We start from the raw sequence: 26,652 nt of genomic DNA on the forward strand, positions 1-26,652 counted from the left end.
CTAGGCTATAAAACCTCTCCAGCCCCCTGCCCCTTGCCACAGGACCTTCAAAGCACCCCTGCAACGGCTGGGGCAGGAGAATCAGGACGCTTTTGCAGGTGAGGAAACTGAGGCACATCGTATGCCTCTCCTGCCTTCTGGCTTCCTAAGTGACCTCCTTAGGGGAGGGTGCATCCTTGCAATCCAGGCCCCCTAAGGACCTGCCCTTCCCAGTTTGATCCCTGTGTGTAAGCATTTGGTCCCGCTGGTCCTCCTTCCTTGAACTCCACACTCCTGAGGCTGGGCACTGGGTCTGTGGGGTCCCCGCTGCGTCCCCAGCACCTGGTCAGGTGTGTGTGCCAATGAGTCTTTGTTGAATAAAGGAAGGAATGATCAGGGAGTAGCAGAGCTGGGGGGGGGGGCGGGGGGGAGGGGCGTGACCTGGGGGGGGGAGGAGAGCGCGAGTGCAGGCCTCGGCCACCAGGGGGCGCTGCGGGACCGAGCCACGACTGTACTTCAAGACCGGCTAAATTGTAGGTAAAAAATGAAAATGTGATGGACGCGGACTGCACAATCTGTGCTCCCTTGTACGTCTGCGTTGAACAAGCCGACAATTTGCACACAGAAAGATGCCCTGCAGTGTGTCTGCGTGACGTTAAGCGGGGCGTGAAAATGGGAAGTAGCGAAGTCCGCAGAAGCCAGAATTGGCCAACGGGAAGGGATTGTCATTCTTTCAGTCTGGGGGGTGGGACTCACCTCCAGAGGCGCTCCCGTGTCTGCCCGTGGAATTCCCATGAGCGCAGAGCGCCGGCCGTCCAGCTGCCCTTGGCCCCCCTGTTCTGATGAACACTTTCGATGCCCCGCAGATAGAAAAATGTCAGAGCAGAGCTGGGCCCTGGTGTACGGCTTCCTCTCCGAAAACAGGTTGTTGCTAATGTCGATTGAGCGCCTACTGTGTGCCGTGAGTATTTTAAACCCTCAATGCGAGTTTGCTTCAGTCCCCTCACCACCCAAGTGAGTGCCTTTGTCGTCCTCATCTGGTTTTACAGATGAAGAAAGTAGGGCCACAGAGCAGGGGAGTAAATGCCCAAGGTCTTATGGCAGGTCAGAGTCCCAGCCGAGATTTGAATGTGGGCAGCCGCGTCTGCCACTGCCCCACACGTTCCCTTTTTGTCCCGTTCTGTTAACCAGGACTCATCACTGGGGCTGGCGACCAGGAACTCCTGCTTTCTTTTATCCCTCCTGGAATCCCACGGGGGAAACCAGCTTGGAGGAATGTCCTTTCCAACCAAAGGGACAGGCAGGTCCTGGTTCTGGAGAGTCTGCGAAGGTGGAGAGATGAAGGGGGATGGCAAGGCTCGTTTCCCCCAGACACAACCCTGAGTCCATCTAGCAGGAGGCCCTGCCCACCAGGGATGGGCCTGACCACTGTGGAAAGGCTCCCAGCAGGGGAACATTCAGGCTCATCACAGAGAGGTTGAGAATGGAAGGGAAGAAGAGGCGTAAGAATAAACATTTCTAAAAATAGTACTTGGCTTTCCAAACCCCACAACGAAACTTGAAAGAGAGGGTAGCAGATGGGGGCAGGCGGCGGGGGGTGGGAAGCCGCCCAGGACTTCTGACTAGGGTCCACAGCTTTGGTTTGGAAGGGGGGAGTCCTGCTTCTCTGACCTCCTTCTCTGTGGGTCAGAAGCCAGCTAACCAGGGCGGGGAGCGGGGGTGCGGGCCAGGCTGGCTGTGTCTTCCCAGGGTGAAGGCCAAATGGCAAGATCTTGAAGTCCAGAGTCATGAGTGCCTCCACATTTCATGGCACATTTGTCACAAAGCCTTCACTACACCCCAGTTGACAACATGCACAAGTGCTTGGCTGGGGAAAATGGCGGGCCTTCAAGACAGAGCCGTTGGCATTCCGCATTAAGCCACAGATGTGAGCCACACTGGCCACGAGGCACGTTTCCGCAAACGAGGTCTCATTTACCTCCTTGACCTCCATGACAGAATGGGACTTCCTCTCCCCCAGGGAAAGCATTTCAGCAGATGGGTTGGAACGATGAGCTGCGGAGGCCTCGAGAGGGAGGCCAGGCCCGCAGCAGTTTTCCAGAACTGTGGAACATTCTTCTGGTCTCTGGGATCTTCTGTCTGTTTCCATGACCCACCCCATCTGCTCCTCCTGGGGCAGCAAGATTTCTTCCATTTTAGGGGACGGAGCCTCCCTGAGGAGACACTAGCGTCTCTGGGCCCTGTTTCATGGTGTGCCCGGCTCTGTGGTCTCTGGCCGTGGCCTCAACAGCTGTTCAAGGGAAGGACATGGCTTCTCCCACGATATCAGTCTTGGAAATCAGGCAGGCGGCGGGGCCCGGAGGCTAGAGCCGTTTGCTGAACAAGCCTGGATTCACTGTGTCCCTCAGGCAAGTCACTGACCCCTCTGTGTCCTGGCCAACTGGAATTAGAATTCCTGCCCCGTTCATTTCCCAGGCCCTCATGAGGATAGTCAAGGAGGACATTTTATGCAGCTCAGGCTGGAAAGAATTTGAGAAGGTTTTGAAACACGTTTGCGAAGTAGTCTTGGAACAAACCCTAACACGGAAGATGCAGTTTCCCGAAGCAATGACGAGGTCTCGAGGAGCTGAGCTGTAATACCGGCCGTCACCAGGAGGTGTCACTGTCAACACGAGCAGGTGAGTTCGTCGGGTGGCTTATCGCTCTGTGTAAGACCATCGTCTTTCAATGACAGACATACATCAGTGCAGGTGAGTTCAAATGACCACAGACCCAGGCAGCTGAGTTAATAAGCCTGGAAGGCCAGGTGTTTGGTAGGGTAGCTTGAATGCTAGCCAGACGGTGGAGGTATGTCCTGCGCAGAGCTTGGCTGGACAGCCAGGGATGTGGGGGGGTTAGCAGATGCTTTGCCTCCCCCAAAGCAACCCTTTGTCGACATTTTTTTTTTAAAGATTTTATTTATTTATTTGACAGAGAGAGATCACAAGTAGACAGAAAGGCAGGCAGAGAGAGAGAGAGGGAGAGAGGGAAGCAGGCTCCCTGCCGAGCAGAGAGCCCGATGCGGGACTCAATCCCAGGACCCTGAGATCATGACCTGAGCCGAAGGCAGCGGCTTAACCCACTGAGCCACCCAGGCGCCCATTTGTCGACATTTTTAAAGGTACACAACCAACACCATTATGGCTAAGACTGATGGAAATACGCAACATCGTGGAAGTGTACTATCCAACCCGTGCTTGTGTGTTGTGCTCTGGGTGAGTGACCCCCTCCCATCCCCCCTGCTTGCCAGCCCAGGGCTGCCTTTATGTCATCTGAGAACCTGGCTTTGCCTTGAGTCATGCTGATGGCTGCCTTATTAGGAAGCAGGCATGTGCTGCAAAGTCTTTCAATTTTTTTTTTTTTTCAAAAGAAGATGGTTTTTAAAAATGTAAAATTTCTTGATTTTTAATTATTGGCAAAACATACCAATGAAATAAAATACCATGTGGGCCAAATGAAATGCATCCTGGACAACACTTTGTCAGTTTTTGAGCAGTACATGCCTTTGCTTGTTAGTTGTATGATCTACGCATGCATATTTGTGGCCAGAAACCCCTTCCTGGAGGTGCATATGTGGGTGTCTTTCATTAGTCAGATTCATGGGACGTGTTTATCTTATATAAAACCGGTAAAAGAGATTCTACTTTGGGGTTTATCAGCAGTAACAGTGAACACTCAGGTTTCTAGAGTCAGAACTGGGTGTGAATCCCGGATCTGCTATTTACTAGCTGTGTGACCTTGGGCAAGTCACTTAACCTCTCTGAACCTCACCATCTTCCTCTGTGCAAAGGGGGCTAATACAAATACCAATGCAGTAGCCACGGGTAGTGTGTACACCACATATTTCTAATTTTCGTCTTCCAGGCACATGGGGGAATGATGCTTTCCTGACCCCCTCGTGGCTGGATGGGGTCCTGTGACTCCTATGAGAGTGGGGCGTTATCTGTCATGCTGCGTGGGCTACAGCATTTAACTGCTGGTGTGTGATCCTTCAGAGCTCCTTTTCCCTCTGCTCCGTCAGCGTAGGTCCCAGAATGAGCACTGTGCAGGGCGCAGCCCCAAGCTGACTTCTACAGAATGAGCAAGAAATCAACCTTCTCTGTTTCAAGCTGCGAAGATCCGTGGAGTTGTCTGTTACCACAACATGCATAACTCGGACCGTCCCAACTGGTACAACCTGCTTCCAGAAACACAGGGAGGGTTCAGTGAAATAATGCCCCGAGGGGGGTTAGTGCCGTGTCTGGCACGTAACGAGGACACAATAAATGGGGGGGTCTTCTCGGTTCATTCAAGCAATGTTTGGCCCTATTCTAGGCACTGGGGATAGAGTAACGAACAAAACCGACCCAGATTCCTGACCTCCTGAGCTGCCAGTCTGCTGGCATGGGGGTGTCTCCTCCCTTGGCTGGGTGCACAGGGAAAATGGGGCCACTCACTTTGTTCTGAGCCCGTGGGGGAGTGAAAGCAAGTCTGCAGATACCATCGGTAGCGCAAACTGGGATTGGGGAGCTCCTCCATTTCAAGGAGGAGCGGGTGGATTGTGACCGATTCCAGCCAGGTCACCCCCGGCTGCCAACAGTGACGTCAGTAACAGAGCCCGGCCTTGGGCAGAGGCCAGTATCGACTTTGCCTGGGGAGCAGGCGGAACGGCTGGGCATCTCTGCTCCTAACCCAGAAACTGTGGTGAAAGGGGGACATCAGTCATTTCTAAAAGGGCACTAACATTTTTCAAATGCCTTTGTATGTGCTTAGGGCTCGCCTTATGTCCTTCTGTCCCACCAGATTCCTCCTCCAAGGAGGAATTCCCCACATTTTACAGCTGAGGAAGTTGAGGCTCAGAGAGGCCAAGTGAGCTCTCGAAAGCTGCACAGCAAGGTAGCGTGGCAGCTGGGATTCAAACGCAGCTCTTCCTCCAGATCCTGTGTGTGTCCTCTGTGCTAATGTCTCACGATACTCTTGGGGACAGAGGAAAACACGGACACCATAGTCCTGGGCTCCCTTCCCTTCTCAAGGAGATCCCCAGCCAAGGCGATCTTTGCGCGTTCTGGTTTTGATTATTTTTGCCCTGTTGGCTGAGCACCTCCTGTGTGTCTGGCCCTGCAAGTCACTGGACCTGTATCCCCTCATTCCATGCTCACAACGACCCATGGCAGTCACTGTCCTTATCCCCATTCTACAGAAGAGGCCACTGAGGCTCGCAGATATGCCCTGTCTAGCCAGGTGGCCAGATGGTATAGGGCAGCCTGAGGAGCTGAGGCAGTACAGAGCTCTGGAGGCAGAGAGAGGAGTCAGAGGGAGGTAAAGGGTCATCGAGCTTCAGGTGCACGTCCCCTGGGGGCCAGTTGGCAGGGATCTACCTTGGCTTGTTGTCTCTGGCCATGACCCCTGGGCAGTGAGAATTCTGGGGTAACTCCAGGTCATGTCCCAGGGGAAAGGAATGGCCTTGGACCAGACCAGAGGGCGCAAGCTAGTGGCCTATATACATGTTGACTTTGGCTCACACAGTGTTTAAAGCGGGGGAAACAAAAACTAAATTAGTGGCCAATACTTAAAACTCAAGGGATTTTGTATAAAATCTGCTTTTCAGAAATGACAAGATCTGGCCACACAGGGCCCTCATGCGCGCCTGGCCGCTGTTCCCGGGTGGTCGCAGCTCAGAAAGGATGGGGATTCTCGGTCTTTGCTGGGGCCAGTCTTGCTCCTAAATCCTGCCTCGCGGGACTTGGAGCCCACGACCTTGCCCTGAGCCTGACCTCTGGGAACAGACTTGTAGAAGCTGGCAGAGGGCTGGCCTGGACACGGGAACGTGTCAGCAGCGACGCAGGGGGTCCTGAGTCAGAGATGGAGATGGGGATGGAAGCAGAGGTCAGAGGGATGGACGTGAGGATGGGAGAGGGGCTGTGAGCCGAGGGACATGGGTGCCTGGAGAAACTGGGAAGGACAAGGGATAGATGGTCCCTGAGAGCCTCCCGAAGGAACACAGTCTTGGTGACACCTTGATTGTGACCTCTGACCTTCCGAACCACAGGCGAATAAAGACACGCTGCTTTAGGCCGCTGAAGGCATGGTTACTTGTCCTGGCAGCCTTAGGAAATGAGCATGGGGAGGGGCCCACGTGGCTGGTGGCGTAGACCCGAGGTCCCACCCCCACCCAGCGTAGGCACCTCTCTCTGCAAAGTCATTCATCTCAGTAACGCTATGAGAACATGAGGTACAGAGAGGGCGAGCCACCTGGCCTGGGTCACACAGCCCGTGGGGGCTCCGTGTGGACTTGAACCTGGGCCGTGGGGCTCCAGGCCTGCCTTCATGACTCCCACTGCTTTTTATCACTCAAGGTCAGAAGCAGTTCATTTTCTCTGTGCTTGTGCTGTGGGCCGTGCTGTGCTGGGCCTTGGCCATTTGTCCCTGGCTCCCAGCCCCTCCTTCTTTATCTTGCCCCTTGTCCCGGAGGGTCAGCCTGTGCCCTGCCCCTCCTCCGGCTTCTGGCGGGGTTCACCGATGGATGGCATTGGCGGGAGTGGGAGGGGATGGGAGGAATGTGGCTCCCAGAGCCCTCCCTGCTCCCGCGGCCTGTGGCTGGTCCAGCCTCTGCAGGCCTGGCATCTGCCCTGCCCTTGAACTGCGGCCAGCTCCTGCCCGGCCCCCTCCTCAGGCCCCGCACCCCCGGCCCAGCATCGTGTCCTCTGCCCCAGCCACTTCTCCCACTTCCCCGCGGCTACTGGCCCCTGGGCGCCTCCGTGTCCCTGCCCAGCACTGCCCACATCTCTGTCAATAGTTTCCTTGATGAAACCTCTGGAACCCAAACCCCAGGCCCTGGATTCCATTTTCTGCTTGATATTTGGGGACCATCGCAGCTGGTCCCCACCGTCCCTTCGGGGGGTGGTTTTATGAGCCCATTTTACAGAGGGGGCAACACAGGCCCAGAGAGGTTGAGTCACTCCCCTGAGGTGACCAGCTGGCTTGTGATAGGGCCGGGATCTGGGCCCGGGCCGGCCTGTGCCCTGCGCCCCAACCAGGGTCCCCCCGTCCCCAGCCTTGGGCTTCCTCCTCTGTGAAATAAAGGGGAAACGTAATAACTACCCCAAGGGTTGCTCTGTAAACAGGGTTGGTCTTTGTACCCACCCCACACCCCCGCCCATCTAGAAACGATGGCTTGGCTCTCTTTGCTCCGAGGCTGACCCCGGATGGTTAAGCTCTGTGCGTGTCTGTTTTCTTCACAAAGTTGACTCCTGTACGGTCTTCTTGCATCTTCTCAAGCCCACCCAGGCTCCTCGCGTCCTCCAGCTGTCCTCCAACTGCCCATCAAGCCTTCACTCAGTGCCGGGCAGACCTCCGGGCCGTCCTGGCCGTTGTCAGACACTCAACGGCATTCCTGGCCTCGGCCCACTAGATGCCAGCAGTGCCCAGCCGTTGGTGGCGACAACCCAAAGAACCGGTTCCAGACAGCGCCCGATGTCCCCTGGGGTAGAATCACCCCTGCCTGAGAACCACCGGTTTTAACTCTGACATTTCACTGTGTTTGGAACAAAGAGGTTTTTCAAAGTGGGACTTCACTGGGCCCTCCTCCCCACCCCAAAGTGTCCCCAGAAATATTTCTCGTGTGAGCCCGACTTCTGGTTGCCCCTCGACTCTCCAAAAGCCCTTTCTGTCTTTGCAAAGGGGGTGTCCGCTGTCTCTTTCTCCGTCCACCCAAAGCCTGGGTTTGCCCGGCCCCCGAGGAGCCCCTCCCAGAATCCTGTTCCTTCTGAACTTTGGCAAATGTTTCTTCCACTCCCAAGGACCCAGAGGAGTTGCAAAATGGGATTTCCTCCAGACGCTCTTCCTCGACCTCCTTGCCCCTGGAGGGAATTAATTTCCTGAAAGAAAAAAAAAGAATCATTGCCTGTCTTCTCAGTGCTGCTAGCTCGCTGTGTCACGGGAATGGAGTCAGTGGGCTGCTCCTCGGTGCCCCCTGGTTTGGGGGAGGGAGACGGGAGCCCAGCAGCTGTCCTGAAACCCTCCCCTTCCTGCCACCTCCCAACGTCCTGAGAGCTTTGTCATTGAAGAGGCAGGGCACACATAGGGCCCCAAGATATCCATTTGTCTCCCTCATTTGCAAGCACTGAATGAAATCGTTCAGCATTTCCCCACAGCGCAGAATGCAGCAACTCCAAATGAGCTGTTTATGGGCCATTTTTTTTCAGCATTACTTGCATATTATAATTAAGAGATAATGTCAGTGGAATAGAACATTGTCACCGGGTAATGGTCTCCCGCTGCTTCCGAAATGTCAAGGCAAAGTCACAGCATTTATCAAAAATAAATGTTGGTGGGAAGACGTGACGTTTGTTTTCACAGCAGGGACATTAATCCCGGGACAACGATATGGCAATGTCTTTATTTCTCTCTTCCGGAGTGATGGATGCCAGCGATGAGCCTGTCTGATGGATGTAGGGTCTTGCCAGGTTGGCGGAGGGGGAGGACATTGGGGCAGAGGTGCCCGCGGCCTGGCCGGGTGGCCACGTTTGGGTGGGGTTGGCTGTCTTCAGCCGCAAATTCGCTCTGCACCGGTGTGTGCCGGCAGTGGCCTGTTGGGGGTGTGTGTGTGGGGGGTCCTGGCTCCCGATTGGGCAGGGCGTCTTCTGCAGCTGGAGGCGCCCTGCTGATTGGGTGGGGAGAGGGCCGACGTTTGGCAGAGGTCCTCCTTCCTGCCACTGCACTGGTCCCTGGGGAGTGGGCACGATGATGGAGAGGTATACCCTGGGGCAACCCCAGTTTCTGCATCGCTGCCCAAGTGGGAGCCGGCCCGAGAAGGGGCCGCTGAGACACTCGGCCCCCTGCCGCTGCTGGCGATCGGGGACCCGCTGCCTTGAACTTTGGCACGGGGACCTGTAGCTCTGCAGGCGGCCTGCACGGCTGTGCCGGCCGGATCGCCTGCCAGGCTGACGGCCCCTCAGCACCGCTGCCCTGAGTGATCTTTCTCAAGTGCACAGCTGATCCTGCAGCTGATCCCGAAATCCCCCTGGGCCCTCCAGAAAAAGTCCCACCCTCTCGAGGGTTCCAACATAGCTTTCCCAAAGTCCTTGCAGTTCCTCTAAGGGGCTGGCTCCGTTTCCACCTCAGCAGAAACCTCTACTCCTTCTTTCCGCTTGGGGCGTCCTTCTATGCTCCTGCCTACACACAACCCTCAACCTGGCTGCCTCCCATTTCTTCAGGCCTCCATTCCATCCACTCCTCCTCCAGGAAGTCCTCCCTGACTCCCAAGCCTTGGATATGTGCTTCCCCCCGTGGCCCCTACACTTTGGCCCTTCACTGAATCACACCAACATGACTGTTTGGGTCTTGGTCTGGGTCCCCCTTTCGTCTCTGGGTGGCACGAGGGCAGTCTGTTCCTGGATGCACACTCGGTGTTGAACGCGTGTCTGTTGCAACAGGTGAAGCGTGAATGAACGGAGCGAGGCCTTTTATGTGAGTTTGTATGAGTCACTTATTGGCAGAATAACGCTGTGTAACAAATTGCCCCAAATATCATGACCTCACGTGAGAAGCATATCTTTGAGTTTGCAGGCCAGCCATTCAGGTGGGGCATGGCTGGCTGTCTTCTGTCTCAGCTGGGCACAGGTGCACGTCTGGGATCGCTGGCTGGTGGCTGACAGAGAGAGGGTGACCTCAGCTGGGATTACAGGGTGGGGGGACTCTGCACTGCTCTCCCGGTCTCTCCCCCAGCAGCAGGCTGGAGCGTGGCATGCCTGGCGTGGCCTCAGGGGAAACCAGCATCCCTGCCCCGTACTTCCATGGGCGGGGGTCAGTCTCGTGGTCGGTTCAGACCCGAGGGCCAGGGAAATAAACTTTCCCTCCTTAGTGTGAGGAACCGAAAGCCACGGGGCTAAGGGCGCAGAGACGGGTGGGACGTGGAATTTCGTGGTATTGGGATCCTCAAGGCGATCTGTCACGGTTTGAGTCAAGTTCTTACAAGATACAGCAGGTGGCTAGAAAGTGCCACACACCTGCATTGATTCTTCTGATGGCCCCGCAGACGGCGGGGTGCTGGCGCGCATGTGTTTATCGTGGTGGCACAAAACGTGTCGTCTTTCCCCTATGTAGCGCAGGCCATCAGTGTTAGATGCATTCACAGGGTTGTCAAACCTCTGGAACCCTTTTCATCTATCAAAGCAACACCCCGTCCCCACGAAACGCCAGCACCCCGGCCCCTCACCCACTGCCCCCACGCCCAGCCCCCATCCTGTCTCTGTGACCGCGACGCGTCCGCCTGCCTCGTGTCTCGGTGCAGCTGCCCTTCCTCCCTGGCTTCTCTCACGCAACACGACATCCTTCAGGTTCATCCTTGCGCCTTCCTTTCCGAGGCTGAATCACACCGTGCTGTGCGGACGGAGCACGTTTTCCTCGTCCATCCGTCCGCGGGCGGACACTCGGACAGCCGTCGTGGCCAGTGCTGCGGCCTACGTGGGTGTATGGATACCCGCTTCGGGATCCGGCTTCATTCAGCACCTCTGCGAGGAAGCCCGCCGGCGGGACTCCCGGGTCAGCGGCGCTGTGTGGGAGCCTCGCGGCGGGAAGCCTTCGGGACAAGAACAGGGGGCCGCGCATCTGATAGGGCCTCGGGTACATGGGGCGAGCTCCGGGGTCCAGTGGTCCTGCTTAGAGCCTAGCTCTGCTGCCTCCTCGTTAGGTTTTCCCGGACAAGTCACTTGCTCCGATGCTCAGTTTTGTCCTCTGTGAAATGGGTATAACTAATGGTGTTGATTCGTAGAGAGGAAGGAGGAAATGAGCATAGTGCCTGCCACATGAACTTAGTAAAGAACACCCACGTGCTGTTTTAGGCGACGTTCTCATCTGATGGTCATGCCTTGGACCCCGCCCCCACCGCTCCCCCACGCCATTCCCAGGGGTAGCATGTGTTGTAGCTGACAGGTGGCTGAGGGAGATGACTTTATTCTCTATCAGAACAGACCCACAGTGGATCGGGGCCCGGGAAGCCCCAGGGAGGGCTGGGCTGGAGCTCGTGGGCCACCCTGGGGGTCAGGAGGGGTCAGGACCGCTGCCTGTGGGGCGGTGAAGCCGTGGGCAGGGCAGGAGGGAGGTTTCCTGCCTCCGCAGATGTTCAACGCCCTGATTCAGAGGCCTCCCCGGCCAAGCCTCCTCTTCCCCTGCGCAGATGCAATTTGGGCCCAGCAGGAAGAGAGAAACGAGCTTGCATAATAGAGGAACATTTGGTTCTTTCGGCTGGGCCTGGAGAGGGGGAAGGTTTTTTGTGCTGAAGTGTGCAGCGCGGGGGCAGACTGGAGAGGTTTCCTGCTGCCAGGCAGGGCGGGGGGGCCCAGTCCACCCCGGGGGCGGGGGGGGGGGTGCCGGTGCTGAGGGCCAGATGGATGCGGTGGGGAGAGGTGGTTCCCCCACCCCGCGGGGAAAAGGCGGACAGGGAGGGGGCATGGGGCTCTGTGACTTTGCTATTTTCGGAGACAGGAGAGAGGGTTCAAGGCAAACCACACAGGGCAGCACTGTGGCCTCAGGGATGCTGGGCCAAGCACGCAGCCGCAGCCGGCTCTCCGTCTGTCCTGGGGCCCTTCAGGACACTTCCTTCTCAGCCCAGAGAGATCTGTGACCTCAGCGCAGAGTTGAACCTGAACGTCCTGATCCAGGGGGATGGGTTTGAGCCGCCAAGGTGAGCCCTCCCCAGGACCGCAGGGCTGGGCAAGAGACAGAGACAGACAGACAGACAGATAACTGAGCATAGACTGGCGAAGGTCAGTAGGTCAGTCCCCAGATGTGACACCCCCACCCATAACTGGACCCCTGGCTCTGCTGTTTGTCAGGGGATTGAGATGGGACAATCACCCCTGCCACCCGGGGGCGGGGTTCCAGGCCACGAAGGGGACACAGTCATGACTCTCAAAGGGCTATTGTAATTCTTGATGCGTTGTTCATATCCCTGACCTGGTTTAGGCCTCGTGACAATGTAGAGAGCTTGGGGGCAGCGTCTCTGTCTTTGGATAAGTATTTGCTGGGTGCCCCCCGCCCCAGGCCCTGTTTTAGGTGCTGGAGGAGCCACAGGGAGCAGAGCTGATGAAGAACCTTGTGCTGGGGGAGGGAGGAGGTGACGTTCTGGGGGTAAAGGCAGGTGCAGAGCAAGGACACACCTTGCTAGCAAAGGCCATCCCATCCTCACGGAGGGCACAGCTATGCCCTTTGCCACTTCTCCCCACCAACAGAGCTGGGTGCGTTTCCCTGCCCCTTGACTTCGGGTGTGGCTGAGCGACTTGCTTTGACTTGTTTTGTCCGAATGAATGAAGTGGAAGTGGATTTGCTCCAGTACCATCCCTAGCCCTCAAGGGACCTTGTGCTATCCTGCAGCTTTGCCATCACGGGAGACACACATACCCTGGAGTGGCGCTCACGGGTCCAAGGAGGTGGAGGGATGGGTGGAGAAGCTGGGCCCGGCCTGGGTCTGCCCACGGGGAGAGGTGTAAATGATAATGAGTGATGGGTTTCTTTTTGTCTTTTTAAAAAGATTTTGTTGTAAAGTCATCTCTACACTCAATGTGGGGCTCGAACTTACAAACCCATGAACCAGACTGGCTTGCTCCGGGACGCCTGGGTGGCTCAGTCGGTTGGGTGCCTGCCTTCGGCTTAGGTCGTGATCCTGGGGTCTTGGGATCGAGCCCCATGTCTGGCTCCCCACTCAGCGGGGAGCCTGCTTCTCTCTCTCCCTCTGCCTGCTGCTCCCTTGCTGTGCTCTCTCTCTCTCTCCCTCCTAAAGCCAGCCAGGAACCCCGCGTGATTGTTGTTTTAAAGCCACTGAGTTGAGGAATTATTTGTTATGCAGCATGCTGGTGGCAATAGCTAACAGATAAAACCAGCTCTTGGTAAGTGCTATTATTAACCTCGTTCCCTAGAAACAGATACAGGCCCAAAGAGATGAGCAGAGCTTCTCAACATTGTAGAGTGAACGTGTCCAAGCCCAGATGAGAACCTGGCTGGTTTTTATTGAGCAGCTACTGTGAGCTTGTGATTGTACTGGAAGCCTGAGATCGTACAATGAAAAAGACATTCCTTCTGCAAGCAAGCTCTGTTTAAAAAGGACTTGGCTTTTCTTTCTTTCTTTTTTTAAAGAATTTATTTATTTATTTGACAGAGAGGCAGGTGGGGTGGGGTGGGGAGGAAGCAGGCTCCCTGCTGAGCAGAGAGCCTGAAGTGGGGCTCGATCCCAGGACCCTGGGATCATGACCTGAGCCGAAGGCAGAGGCTTTAACCCACTGAGCCACCCAGGTGCCCCAGGACTTGGCTTTTCTTAGAGTCTCCACCAAAGTGGAGACTTGAGTCGCATCCCCTGGTGTGTATGCCACCCCTGCACCCACCCTGCGCCCCCAATCACTCACAGTGGTGACAAGATACGGGGCTGTGATTGGCCAGGCTAGATCACATGTCCACCCCCTGTTGCTGGGAGAAGGATGTCCTGATGTGAACCGTAGGGACTGACAGCAGAGGAGAGACAGCTTACCTGAAGAAGCGGGTGCTATTGAATCTTAAGAAGTGAGCAGAGCTGGAGCTCGGGGATGGCTCAGTGGGTCCAGCGTCTGCCTTTGGCTCAGGTCGCGATCCCAGGGTCCTGGGATGGAGCCCCGCCTCGGGCTCCCTGCTTAGTGGGCAGCCTGCTTCTCCCTCTGCCCCTCCCCTTGCTCATGTTCTCTCTCTCTCAAATAAATAAATAAAATCTTAAAAAAAAAAAAAAAGAAGAAGAGGGCAGGGGGGAAAAAGCAATGCTCACTCCAGACATCTGGGTCCTAATTGAGAACTGCCCCCCACCCCCCCCAGCCCCCCATCAGCCCACACCTCCCCACTAGCCCTGCAGTTCTGCAGTCCTCAGGGAAGCCCCCTGGGTCCACAGCTGCTCCAGGCCTCCCCCTACCTCCGCCGTCCTCCCAGGAGCCCTGCCCGCCTCTCGGAAGATCAGATGTGATTTATTCCTGGCATCTGTGCTGCCACTTGCCGCGAGGGGCTCTGCGGTGGGACGATAAGTTACGGGGCCATTTATCTTGTTGGCGGCTCCTGATAAAATGAGCAGCCTGAGCAGACAGGGCCTTTAACGAACACGATCAGGGCTGTTCATTTAGAAACCAGGAGACCTTGAAATTGGCTTTAATTGAAGGGGTGAGCAGAGAGGGGTTTGGCGGGGGTGGCTCAGGTTGGAGACACCTCGCCTCCAGAAAGGTCGCAGCAGTGGGCCGACCCTAGCTTTGGGCACGCTCTGTGGCCTCTTCCAGACTTGGTTTTCACACCTGTGAGATGGACAAGTGTCGGTCAGCGCTAGCTTACTTATGTTGCAAGTAACAAACAACCCCCCCCCCCGACCCCCCTGAGCCGCCCACCCCAATCTCCTGGCTGGAAACAGGCAACATTCATCCTTCATTCATGTTCCACGTTTCCCCGGGGGTCGGCTGCGGGCTCCGCTCCGCGCGTCTGCACTCGGCCAACCAGACGGAACGAGCATCCCGACGGCAGAGTGGAGCGTCCCCAGGTGTGGGGCAGATTTTCCACGGGTTCTTACGATGCCTTCACACGAGCAGCTTACATCACCCCGGCTCATGTCTCACTGGCCGGGCCAGACTGCCTGGGCTGGGGATGGGCGTAGAGAACAATCCTAGTGTGTGACTGTGAGCATGAAATCCGGAAGCATCCTTATTTATCAGAGGGCCGTCCTGCCGGGTCATTCTAGAACCCCGGGTTTGTCTTCTCCCTCCCGGAGATGCTAATTTTCTGCTGCTAATCCATGCCTTACCTGCAGGCCAGATTGGTCACCCTCCCTCACATCACTCCCTCTGCTGCAAACCTCAGTGAACAGCATTTCCTCTCTCTGTTGCTCAATGTTAAAGCAGGTCAGGCTCCCATTTAAAGAACACCTAGGGTGGCCGCTCTCCAGGCCCCCAAATCCGGCCTAGGGAGGGCTGGGACCTGCTATTTACCTCTCACTGTATCCCGATTCTAGAACTGTGCCTGGTACACAATGAATGCTCAGTAGTTACTTGTCGCAATTGCTAAATGATGCACCAACATCACGTGCCCTGGAAAATGTCACAGGCAGGCTTCTCAGTGCCCAGGGCTGCTGTCCCCAGGGGTCATTGCTTACTGCCAGGCACTCACCATGTGCCAGGCCTCCTGGGCCAACTGCCCCACGTGCTTTAACCCCTTAACCCTCCAGACAACCCCCACTCCACCGTGGTCGGCACGACTGTGGGAGGATTCTTTTAAATTTTTTTCTTAAATTTCCCCCAGCTTTATTAAGATGTAACTGACATATGATATTGTTGTAGTGTTGGGCGTACAACTTGAAGATTGATATGTGTGTAGATTACGGAATGATCACCATTATAAGTTTAGTTACATCCAGCACCACACACAGCTACCATTGTTTTTTTCCTCAGGATGAGAACTTTTAAGATTTACTCTTTTAGCAACTTTCAAATATATGATATGGTATTGTTAACTTCAGGCAGGAATCTTTACTGAGGTATTCATTCATGTTTATTCCCCCTGTAACTTTCCTTCCTCTGATTCCAAGATGGTATCTAGCCCTTCATCTTTTTTTGATTTTTTTTTTAAGGTTTTATTTGGGGCGCCTGGGTGGCTCGGTTGAGCGTCTGCCTTCGGCTCAGGTCATGATCCCAGGGTCCTGGGCTTGAGCCCCTCGTCCTGATCCCTGCTCTGTGGGGAGCCTGCTTCTCCCTCTCTCTCTGCCTACTGCTTCCCCACTTGTGCTCTCTCTCTGTGTTAAATAAATACATAAAATCTTTAAAAAAATGAAAAGATTTTACGTATTTATTTGAGAGAGACAGAACATGAGAATGAGCGGAGGGGAGCAGGCAGAGGGAGAGGGAGAGGCAGACTTCCCACTGAGCAGGGAGCAGGATGCTGGGCTCGATCCCAGGACCCCGAGATCATGACCTGAGCTGAAGGCAGATGCTTAACTGACTGAGCCACCGGCACCAAGCAGTGGGTAGACGCTTCTGGAAGACAGACCACTTATCTGCTTTGTGTTAATTTGGTCTGTCTAGAGACACAGACCAACAGGATCTCTCTCTCTCTCTCTTTCTCTCTCTCTCTCTCTCTCTAAAGAGACTTGCTATAAGGAGTGGGCTCATGTGGTTATCGGGGCTGAGAAGTTTCAGTCTGCTATCTGCTAGCTGGACCCAGGAGAGCCAATGGTGTAAGCCTCAGTCCAAATCTGAGTCCAAAGCCAGGGGAAGACCAAGGTCCCAACCTGAAGACAGGCAGAGAGAGCAGATTTTCCCTTATTCACCCTTTTGGTCTATTCAGACCTTCAACTGATTGGACAAGACCCACCCACCCTAGGGAGAGCAATCTGCTTTACTCAGTCTCCCAATTCAAATGTTAATCTCAGGGACGTCTGGGTGGCTCAGTTGGTGAAGCATCTGCCTTGGGCCCAGGTCACGATCCTAGAGTTCTGGGATTGAGCCCCACGTCATGCTCCTTGCTCAGCAGGGAGCCTGCTTCTCCCTCTGTCTGCCTCTCTGCCTGCTTGTGCTCTCTCTCTCTCTCTGGCAAATAAATAAAATCTTTGAAAACAAAACAAAACAAATGCTGTTCTATCCCAAAACACCCTCATGGACACCCCCAGGGTAATGTTTAGCTAAATGTCTGGGCAGCCCACATTCCAGGTCGATGCATTAAAATTAACCATCATATACATTTTATGAGAAACCCATGTATTAGGGTAGAGGCTCAGCTGCTGTAAAAGAACCCCACCCCAAAACACATTGGATGAAACAAGAGAAAAGCTTGTTTCTCTTCAGTGGAAGAGCACTGAGGGAGGTGTGGACTCAGGGAAGCCGGGAGTTCAGTTCTGCGGTCCCGGGGGGGGGGGGTGGGGCTGGCCCTCCCATCTCATTCCAGCACCCCTAGGACATGGTCCTTCATGGCATGGGTGGTGTGGAGTCAAAGCCGGATACACATCCAGCCCCCAGAGAGGGGGTGGGAAGGGGGCGGCCGGCATTTCCTGGTAAGCAGTTAACACGGAAACTGCGCACATGAGAATGGCCTCTGCTTGCCTTCCTACGGGAGCAAGGGGGGCTGGGAGGCGTGTCCTTGGCTCAGCAGCCATGGTCCAGTGGCAGTTTGCTCACAGCGGGACAGAAAGCATCCTGAGCTCTTGGAGAAGCTGCTGTTGGTTCTGGATGGGGAGCAAGAGAGGGAGCGAGGTTTTCACAGGCTGGGGTCGGCAGGGAAGAGGCAGTCCTGTTGACCTCATTCCCTGGAGGTGCCCCAGGGAGGTGACAGGATCTAGAAGCTGCATCAGGGGCCAGGAAGGGGGTGCTCTAAGCAAAGAGGCCCCAGTGTGGACAAGCCCCGTCCTTGCTTGTGTGGACAAGCCCACACAACGCAGATGCTGGAGAGTTTCACACCAGGTGGGGCTGCATGGGCCCTGATCCGAGCGTTCCAGGGCTCTCAGATGTTTGGTCTCGGATGCAACCCAGCGTGGAGGAGTCCTAGTCCTAAGATGGAGACTGGATTTTCTATCATCTTGGAAGGACGAGAGCTTGGGATTTGCTCTACGTTGATTGGAAAGAGGTAGAAATTTGTGTATCTTGCAAACATGGATCAATATTCCTATTTTACTGAGTGAGGAGATGTGCTCAGAGACGTCAAGTCCCCGAGCCCTAGTCACACAGCAAGTCCCCGATAACAGTGTGATTTGGAATGAAGGCTGCAGTGTGCAGAACTTACCTGTTCCTTGCTTAGGGTGCAGGCATCGTGTGGGTTTGAGTGTGGGGAAGGGAGGAGGAATTGGGGTGGCGGCAGATTCTGGGGCATGAGTGGATGGCTGTGATGTGTGAGCTGGGTGTACCAAGCCTTCTAGAACGTTCCGCATGCTGCCCCCTGGGAAGCCTCCCTGATGTTCTTCATACATATGTCTCAGAAACAAAAGCTGTTTTCTCAACGGGTTGTCACCCACTCTCGGCCCCCCACCATAGGTGAGGCTGAAAGAGACTGTGAATTCTTCAAAGCTGCTCCTGGACCAGGCTCCTCCCAGCCAAGCACCTGCTTGGAGAAGAGAAGCCGACTGTCAGGCTTGAAAGGGAGATAGCCGCAGGATGCGCAGCAAAGAGCTCCGTCTGGTCTGCCCCTTCTGGGCCAGGCCGGGTAATTCAGCTCTCTGAGCCTCAGTGTCCTCATCTCTGAAATGGACCTAATAACACCATTGCAGGTATAGTCCAATGAGAAAACAGGTGGATATTTTAGCCCCGTGCCTGGTACAAGTAGGAAGAGCTCAACGTAAGGCTGGCTTTTTTTTTTTTTAATAAAGTTGAATTTTTCTATCTCTTGCCACTCAGCAGTCTTTCTCTGAGGTGCTATGCCCAAGTGCCCCAGTCCAGCAGCTGTTCACTGTAGCAAAACCTGGAACCAACCAGTCTTCCTGGGAAGGAAAATGGATACACTGTGGCACATTCCCAGGGTGCAATGTTACACAGCGGTGGAAACCAACACACACCATCTCCTGGCCATCTTAATGACGCAGTGCACAGCAGAGTTTCCCGACTTGGCTGCTCTTATGTTTTCTCCTTATTACTATTCAACGGCAGCTGTGTGGAGGCATAATTCACATATTATAGATCACATAAATCAGTGGATCTTAGCGTCTTCACAGACTTGTGCAAGCATCACCACAATCAGTTTCCGAACATTTTCCTCTCCCGGAAAGGAAACCGCAACCCACTGAGCGGCCACACCGTGTGGCCCAGCGTTCAGGCCCCAGCAGCCACCAGTCTACCTTCCGTCTCCGTGGATTGGCCCTTTCTGGACACTTCGTAGTTGTGGAATCACACAGCATGCTATCTTTGTGTCTGGCCCCCTTCACTCAGTGTGAGGCCTCCCAAGTTCATCTATGCGAGAGCGTCACTCTTCACCGCTGAATCATAGTCCATTGGATGGAGGGGCCACGTTTTGTGTATACGCCTCTCAGTTGGTGGCATTTTGGTTGTTCCCATGGCTGGGCTGTTGTGAATGGTGCTGCTGTGAACATCTGTGTGCAGATGCTTGTGTGGGCCTCTGTTTCCATCTCTCCCGGGACTGCTGACATTGGGGGCAGGATCATCTCAGTGGCAGGGAGCCGTCCCAGACCCTGAGAGGGCTCTGCTGCGTCCCTGATGCCCACCCACTGGATGCCAGTAGCATGTCACCCTCACCCCCAGCCACTGTGACAATCAGAGGTGGCTCCAGACATTGCCCAGTGTCCCCTTCCAGAGGCAAGATCACCCCGGTCAAGAATCATGGGGGTAGAACGAGGACATCTAGCTACAGGAGGCTACATACAACATCACCTTCTGGGCGGAAAGTTGGAGAACAGCTACAGCTCAGTACTGCGTTACTGAGGGCAATGGGTCTCAAAGTGTGGCCCCAGAGCCACAGCATCCTCTCGGGACTTGTTAGAAATGCAGATTCTCAGGCCCGACTCCAGATCTTGGGGATCAGACACCCTGGGGGGCAGGCCTGGAATCTGTTTTCACAAGTGATTCTGAGCACACGTGTGTGAGTAGCCCGCGAGGCCTACACGCACGCACGCCGATAATGTGTACGTAGAAAAGCAAGGGAATGATGATCGCACATCCCGGACGGTGCGCCTGGCCGCGGGTGATGACAATTTGAATGTGCACGAAATCGGGGGTAGGTGCTCACTTCTGGGGAGAGCTGGGGGGCACATGGGTCCCTGCACGAGTCCTGCTTTTGGTGCCCGCACAGTGGGAGGAGAACCAGGACTGTCCGTGATGTTATGGAACAAGAAATTTAAAAGTACAAACAGAAATGAAGAAATTGGGGCCCCTGGGTGGCTCGGTTGGTTAAGCCTCTGCCTTCGGCTCAGGTCATGAACCCAGGGTCCTGGGATCGAGTCCCACATCAGGCTCCCTGCCCAGTTGGGTACCTGCTTCTCCCTCTCCCTCTGCCACTTCCTCTGCTTGGGCCTGCCCCAAATAAATAAAATCTTAAAAAAAAAAAAAAGTAATGAAGAAATGGACAAACCTATAAAGTTAGAGCAAGAACCTGTCAATGTGGGAGTGAGTCATGAGATTAGGATGAAGCTGATTCTGTGGACCCTACTGCTACATCCAAGGTTATTTGTTGAAAGGGGGTAGGGGTCTTGAAAGGTCCCCACAAGTCAGCCCCGGCCTCTGGTGCCTGGTTGGTCACCGTGAGTTTTTCACACACCCTTTGGCGCTAGAAATTAGGAGTAGTTGCTACGGTTTATAGAGCAGTCTAGGCCAGCTGAAGCACACATAGTCACACTGGTTCTTGGTGTCCCATTTTACAGATAGGGAAACCGAGTCTCAGACATTATTTGACTTGCCTGAGTTTCCAGTGGTTTGGGATTGGAGCCTCAGTGCAGGTCTGTCTGTCGCTGGACCTTCAGGGGCTTGGGCAGGGTCATTCGGAACATCCAGGCCAAGGTCTCACTGGGATTTCCTCCAACAAAAGCCAAGTTCAAGATGTCTTGGTTTCTCTATGAATGACCTAATCCTCTCCATTATAGGCCTGGGTGGCTGGGGCTGAGGTCACAAGGCCCAGAGAGGTGAAGGCATCTCCCCAAGATCCCTGGAAGAAGCAGGATTCATACCTAGTTCGCCTCCTCCAGGAAGCCCCCCTGCACCTGCTGCATTCCCTCATCTCCTACAGAATGTGGGCGCTTCGGGACACATCCCCAGAGCCCGTTTGCCTTCCAACACAGCTCAGTTGGTTGTCAGCCCTCCTAGGCCAAGTCCAAACCTTCATGTCTCTTCCCTCCCCTCCCTGCTCCTGCCCGCTCAGCACAAGGTGGGCACACACCAGACCTTCAGTAGGTGCTCTGGACGTGAGTAGACAGAGCAGAGACAGCCCTGGGGCTCATGTGGAAGGCTCCCCTGAGCATTTGCTCCTTCTCCCCTACCTCAAAGTAGTCTGGGGCAGAGACGTCCAACTCTGCAAAGTACGCTGAGACCAGGAGTCTCCAGCTCCTCATATGGGCCCAGAGCCCCGCCGGGATGAACACATCCTAGCCTTCCTACAGCCTCTCCCCAGTACTGTCATCCCTGTTTTACAGGTAAGCAAGCTGGCACAGAGAGGTTGACTGACTGGACCAAGGTCGCACAGCTACAGAGGAGCCTGGGTGTGGGTGGAGAGACTCCGGTTAGGGCCATATTTCTGGCTCACGTAAGGGAGGATATGGACCAAGGCCATGAGGCCCTATAGACTGTTTTTAGGTTTGGGTCAGGCGTTTCTCCCAGGTTAGACAGCCTGGGCCGGCAGCTCTAATCCAGGCCAAGGACTGTCACAGCCGCTCAGCAGGGCCAGGGTGGGGGCAGAGAGGGAGTGCTGGCTCCTCTCAGCAGCTGTAACAAAGAGAAAGCAGACTGTGTTTCCCTTTGCTTCCACTCCAGCCGGGGGAGGGAATGCACCGAACCCAATTACCCACTTACAATGGATGCTCTATTGTGGCATGAGGCAAGGTCAGGGGCAGGCGGGCTGGGGCGGGGCGGGGCGCCGTGTCCCTGGCACAGCCGGTTGGCTGGGCCCTGGCTGACCTGGCTTCCTCCTGCCCGCCCCACCTCCCCCTCTCCTGGCTCACAAAGACTCAGCGTCTCTTTCCCAAAGCTGCTGCTCTCCAAAGCTCTCACTGTCTAGGACCTCCCAGAAGAACCCAGGACCCTCCTCCCAGCCCTCCAGGCTCATTCATTCCTCCCTCCCTCCCCCATCTCTGTCTCCACCAATCTTGTAAAGGATCTCGAAATTTCGATCAATCAGGCAATCAACCTGGCTTCCACTGAGAGTCATTCATGTCTTCACCAACCGTCCGTTAAGCACCTACTATGCGTGGACGCTAAGGTTATGTTCGCCGACCCACTATTTGTGGAGCCTACCGTGTGTGCTCGTTGAGATGCTTTTCATTCATTTGCCAGGTGTCTGTGGAGCGTCCACAGGGATACGGGTGTTTATCAACTATTCATGGACCACCTACTGTGTGCCGAATGCTAAGGCTATGTGCATTCGTCTGCCACGTGCCTGTGGGGGACCTACTATGTGCTGCGTGTTTCAGATGCTGCAGTGAACAAGACAGACAGGGGCTCAGGCATCCTGTGGTCCACCGGGGGGCAGACATTGAACAATGGTTTGATCTGCTGAACCTTTATGGCACACCGGACACACGCAGGGTCGTTAGGCTCTTGGAGGACAGGTTTGGAGATGCAGGAAGGTCAGTGTGGATCAGAGGATGAATCACGAACTAAGCTTGTAACTTTGAGAGACCGATTTTACCTCCAGGATCTCAGTTTACTCGACTGTGAAATGGATGGTAATGAAACTGAGCAATGGGGCCCGAGAAGTATCAGTTGGCTTCCGTGGGGACAGTGGTGGCCTTTGATGGCTCAGCATCGGCTCCTCCTTCTGCGAGGGGCCCCCTGACCTTGTTGGTTCTCTTCTTTCCCCTTAGCACCCGCACCTCAGGTGGGGCTGAGCCCTCCCACCTTGGCTCCCTGAGAAGCACGTGACCAAATCTGGCCAATCAGATCATTTCACCCCCTGGCCAACATCATTGGTTAGAGAGGAGGTCAGTGATCCAGGCAGGGTTCAGTGAGGTTCAGTTTGGGAACCATCGAGGGCAGCGCATCTTTCTGCTGGGCTTGGCAAGTGGAGGGGATCTGGGCCCCTGGTGCCATCTTGTCTCATGCGGGGAGGGCCTCCCAAGATCGAAACCAATCTAGAAGAAACAGGGAATGAGTCCTGATGGTGCTATTTTGAGCCCCTGGATGCAGCTGTGCCTGAAGCTCATACAATTCTGGACTTTGCAGTAACATGAGCCAATAAATTCTCTTTGTTGCTGTAGTCAACTTGAATTGGGATTTTGTCACTTGAAACCAAGAGCCCTGACTCATAAGTAGGCCTTTGCTCGCCCCTTATTTCATAGAACAGAAGTCCTCCTAATCCTGGCATGTGTGAACAAGGAAAATTAATTCCCTGGCTTTCTAAAAAGCTGATGAGAAATGGATAGTGGGACAGGCTGCATGACCACTCCTTTCTTTTTGGTGTGTGAGGACATCCATTCTCCCGTGGCCCCCGACCTCGTCTCACTGAGCCAGAGCAGGAATCACTTAACCTTCTGGGCCTCGGCCTTGAGAGCTTTATGATGGATGGCACTCAGCCTCGGAGGCAGAAATGGAAAATTCTTGGCTGTCTGGTTTGTCCCTTCATTCTGCATTTCCCAGCTGGCCAGGGAAGCTGTCGATGAGCAAAACCTGGGAAGAATCTGAGGAGGCCGACATTTCCCATAAAGAGCCAGATAGCAAATGCCTTGGGCTCCGTGGGCCATAAGGTTTCGGTTGTGCATTTTCTTAGTTTTTTGTTTGTTTAGCTTTTTACAGTCCTTTACGCATGTAAGAAATAAAAAAAAAATATATATGTAAGGGGGCGCCTGGGTGACTCAGTCGGTTAAGCATCTGCCTTCAGCTCAGGTCACGGTCCTGGAGTCCTGGGATGGAGCCCTGCTTCTCCCCTTCTGCCCCTCCCCCTGTTCATGCTCTCTCTCTCTCTCAAATAAATAAATAAAAATCTTTTTTAAAAATGTAAGAAATATTACTTAGGCTGCACAGAAACAGGCCATGGGCTGGAGATGGCTCAGGCTGGTGGTTTGGTGACTCCTAGATTAGATTATAATTATGGAGACTGATGGTCCCTTCTGCCTCTCCTTCCCCGCCTCCCTCCCTCCCTCTCTTTCTTTCTTTCCTTTTGACAAATCCTCGTTTCCTCACACCCAGGAAGTATCCTGGAAATTCTATTATTTTATTTTTTTTTTTTGGAAATTCTAATATTTCAGTGCAAAACCTCAGATTTGCAAGGTGGCCCTGTCTCCTTTGTCTGTCATGTCTCTCCCAGGCACTTCGTGCAATCTATAGCTATTGGGTTTATTTCTTTGATTATTTGGGGGTTTCTGCCTCCTTGTCCTAGAACATAAGCTCCACAAAGAGGGAGAGCCCCAAGAGGTCCAGGGTCTGGGTTCCTGGCAACTGGGGACCAGTTTCGGTGACTGCGGGGCCGGTGCAGGGGTGTGGGAAAACTGACGAGCATAGAGATGGCGGCTCTCCCCTGTGCGAGCAGAGCTGGGCGAGCGGGTGGCTGCTGGGGAGCCCTCTCTGCAAAGGCAAACTCACCCACTGTCCCGAATCCTGCACTTGGAGGAGTGAGCTCCCCGTCCTTGGAGGCAAGTGACAGCCAGCTGCCTGCCAGGACCAGCTTGCAGATGGGATTCCTGTCCCAAAAGGCAGGCCTTCCTCTGCCAGAGGACGCCCACAGCTCCTTGGCCTGCTTGAGAAGTCCTGGCTACGATTTGCTGGGATCCAGATTTGGCTTCTTAGGACCGGCTTGCTGCCAGGAGTCACCTGGTGATCTCACACTTGTCAAGCAGAACCAGAGAGACATGTGGGTATGGAGCAACTGTCTCTGAGCCCGGAGCTCTGGGGAGCCCAGGCTGGGGGAGATTCTAGCAGCTGGACCTGTGGAGTCCCGAGCCATTCTCTTGCCACTCCCACAGCCACTATCTGACTCGGAGAAGCCAGAGCCCGGCGGAGACTGGGGCCTGACAGGCCTCAGAGTGTCCCCTACCTAGGTGTGGGGAGCCTGAGCTGGGTGGGGACTCATGTGTGCTCCATTCTGTTTTTTTGGGCTTGGCAGCTGCCCCTCAAAGCTGCACGCAGATCCAGGGACTCAGTCACCTTGGGCATCCTTCTCGCACCTGTACAGTCCCCCTGGCTCGTCACCATGCTGCTGTGGGCTGGTCGGAGGCCCAGGGCGCATGCACCTGCTTCCCCGCCTGTCCCAGGTCTTTGCCACCGGGTTCCTTCTGATGGATGGGCTCCCAGGGTGTGGGGCTTGTTAAATCGTCACCCCTATCAGCCTCTTTGGGGCAGTGTGACCTCAATCACTGGCTTCCAGGTTCAGACCACCCCATCTCTTTCTCTTTCTTTTAGTATTTTTTTATTTGAGAGAGAAGAGACACCCCCATCTCTTACATGAATTCCTCATGAAAGCCCCCCTCAAGAGGTGGGGCCCAGGTACACCCTTGTCAAGGTAGATGGCATTATTATCCCCATTTCACAAAGGAGAAACGGAGGCACAGAAAGTTTAGGTGTCCAAGGTCACATGGCCTGGTTACCTATTCATTTGTTTATGTGTTTATGCATCCATTCAGTGATGGTGCTGGGGTCAGAGGTAAATGAGGCGGCCCCCATCCTCACAGAGCACGGGGGCTGCCAGGGGCTGGGGGCAGGGCACAGCAGGCACTTGGTTAAAATCCAGGGATCCTGGAAGTCCGCCCTGAGGACCACAAGGCACCAGCCTCATACAGCTAAGCAAGCAGCCAGGTGCCAGCTGTCTCACGTCTTAGACTTTGGGGGAAGAGTAAGTCCCTGACATGTCTTTATGGACGGAACAGAGACTGGTACACAGTAAGCGTTGTCTGCATATTGTTAATGTTTTCATTAATCTCCTGACCACATCAACAAACAGTGACCTTTCTACTTGTCCTTGAACATCAATAGGACATGGTAGCCAATCAGAGGTACAGACAGTGTGGGGAACAGTGTTCCAAGTAGGAGGAATGGCATGTGCAAAGACCTGCATCATTGCTGCCCCTCTGTGCATGAAGGGCTGAGGGCAGGGCTCAGTGCAGGTGTGGCAAAGGCTGAGCCCTGCCCTTTGGGGTTCGCAGAGGGTAAACCAGGCTCCTTCATGTGAGAGGTGGGACTGGAGCGGGTAGATATGTCTGGGGTGGGATGCAGAGAGAGGGAAGGAGCCCTCTGTGGGGCCTCATTCTTCAGATGTGTGATGGGAACAACAATGGCGGGGATCCTGTTGATTAAAACAGCAGCTTGGTTCTGAGGACCGAGACGTGCAGGTGTTCCCGAGAGATTTTTCTTCAGTTCCTCTCCTCACTCTCTGAAAACCCTCCTGGCAAGGGGGCTGCCCAGCCTTGCAGAGGTGGAAAATGAGGCGTCTGTCTTTTCCGGGTGTGCACGGGGACCTGCTGTGACTCTCATTTAAGAGCGAGGTGTTTCCTGACCAGAAATGACTCAGATAGATTTGCTGGCGGAGGCCTGCAGCTGCCATCCTGGGATTAATTTGGAAGTGCTGCCTCAGGATGGCGGCCCTGATGGCTGCCCACGAAGGTCAGGCCTCTCTGGGCCTTCTGTCTGGGTCACTCTCAGGGCCTCTCTCTGAGGAAGCTGCCACCTCCAGAGAGGAAATGACTGGCCTGCAATTCACCCCTGGAAAATTCTGCTAAGACTCCCCTCTGCCCTCTTGCTCTAGTGATGGCTGCGGAGGGAGGGTGAGCAGGAGGGTGTTTATGCCATTGTTCAATCAGCAAACTGTTATTCAATCAACAAACACTGGTTCAGCACCTCCGATGGGCCCAGCACTGTGCTGGGTCTGATGACACAGAGTTAAATAAGGTATTGTCTCTGCCCTCAAAGGATTTCAGCCTCAGGATGCCTGGGGGTTGGGGGGTGCAGTCAGTTAAGCAACTAACTTTTGGTTTTGGCTCAGGATGTGATCTTAAGGTTGTGAGATCGAGCCCAGTGTCGGGCTTCGTGCTCAGCGTGG

Source organism: Lutra lutra, chromosome 12, assembly GCF_902655055.1.
Source record: "Lutra lutra chromosome 12, mLutLut1.2, whole genome shotgun sequence".
In the NCBI taxonomy this organism is placed as follows: Eukaryota; Metazoa; Chordata; class Mammalia; order Carnivora; family Mustelidae; genus Lutra; species Lutra lutra.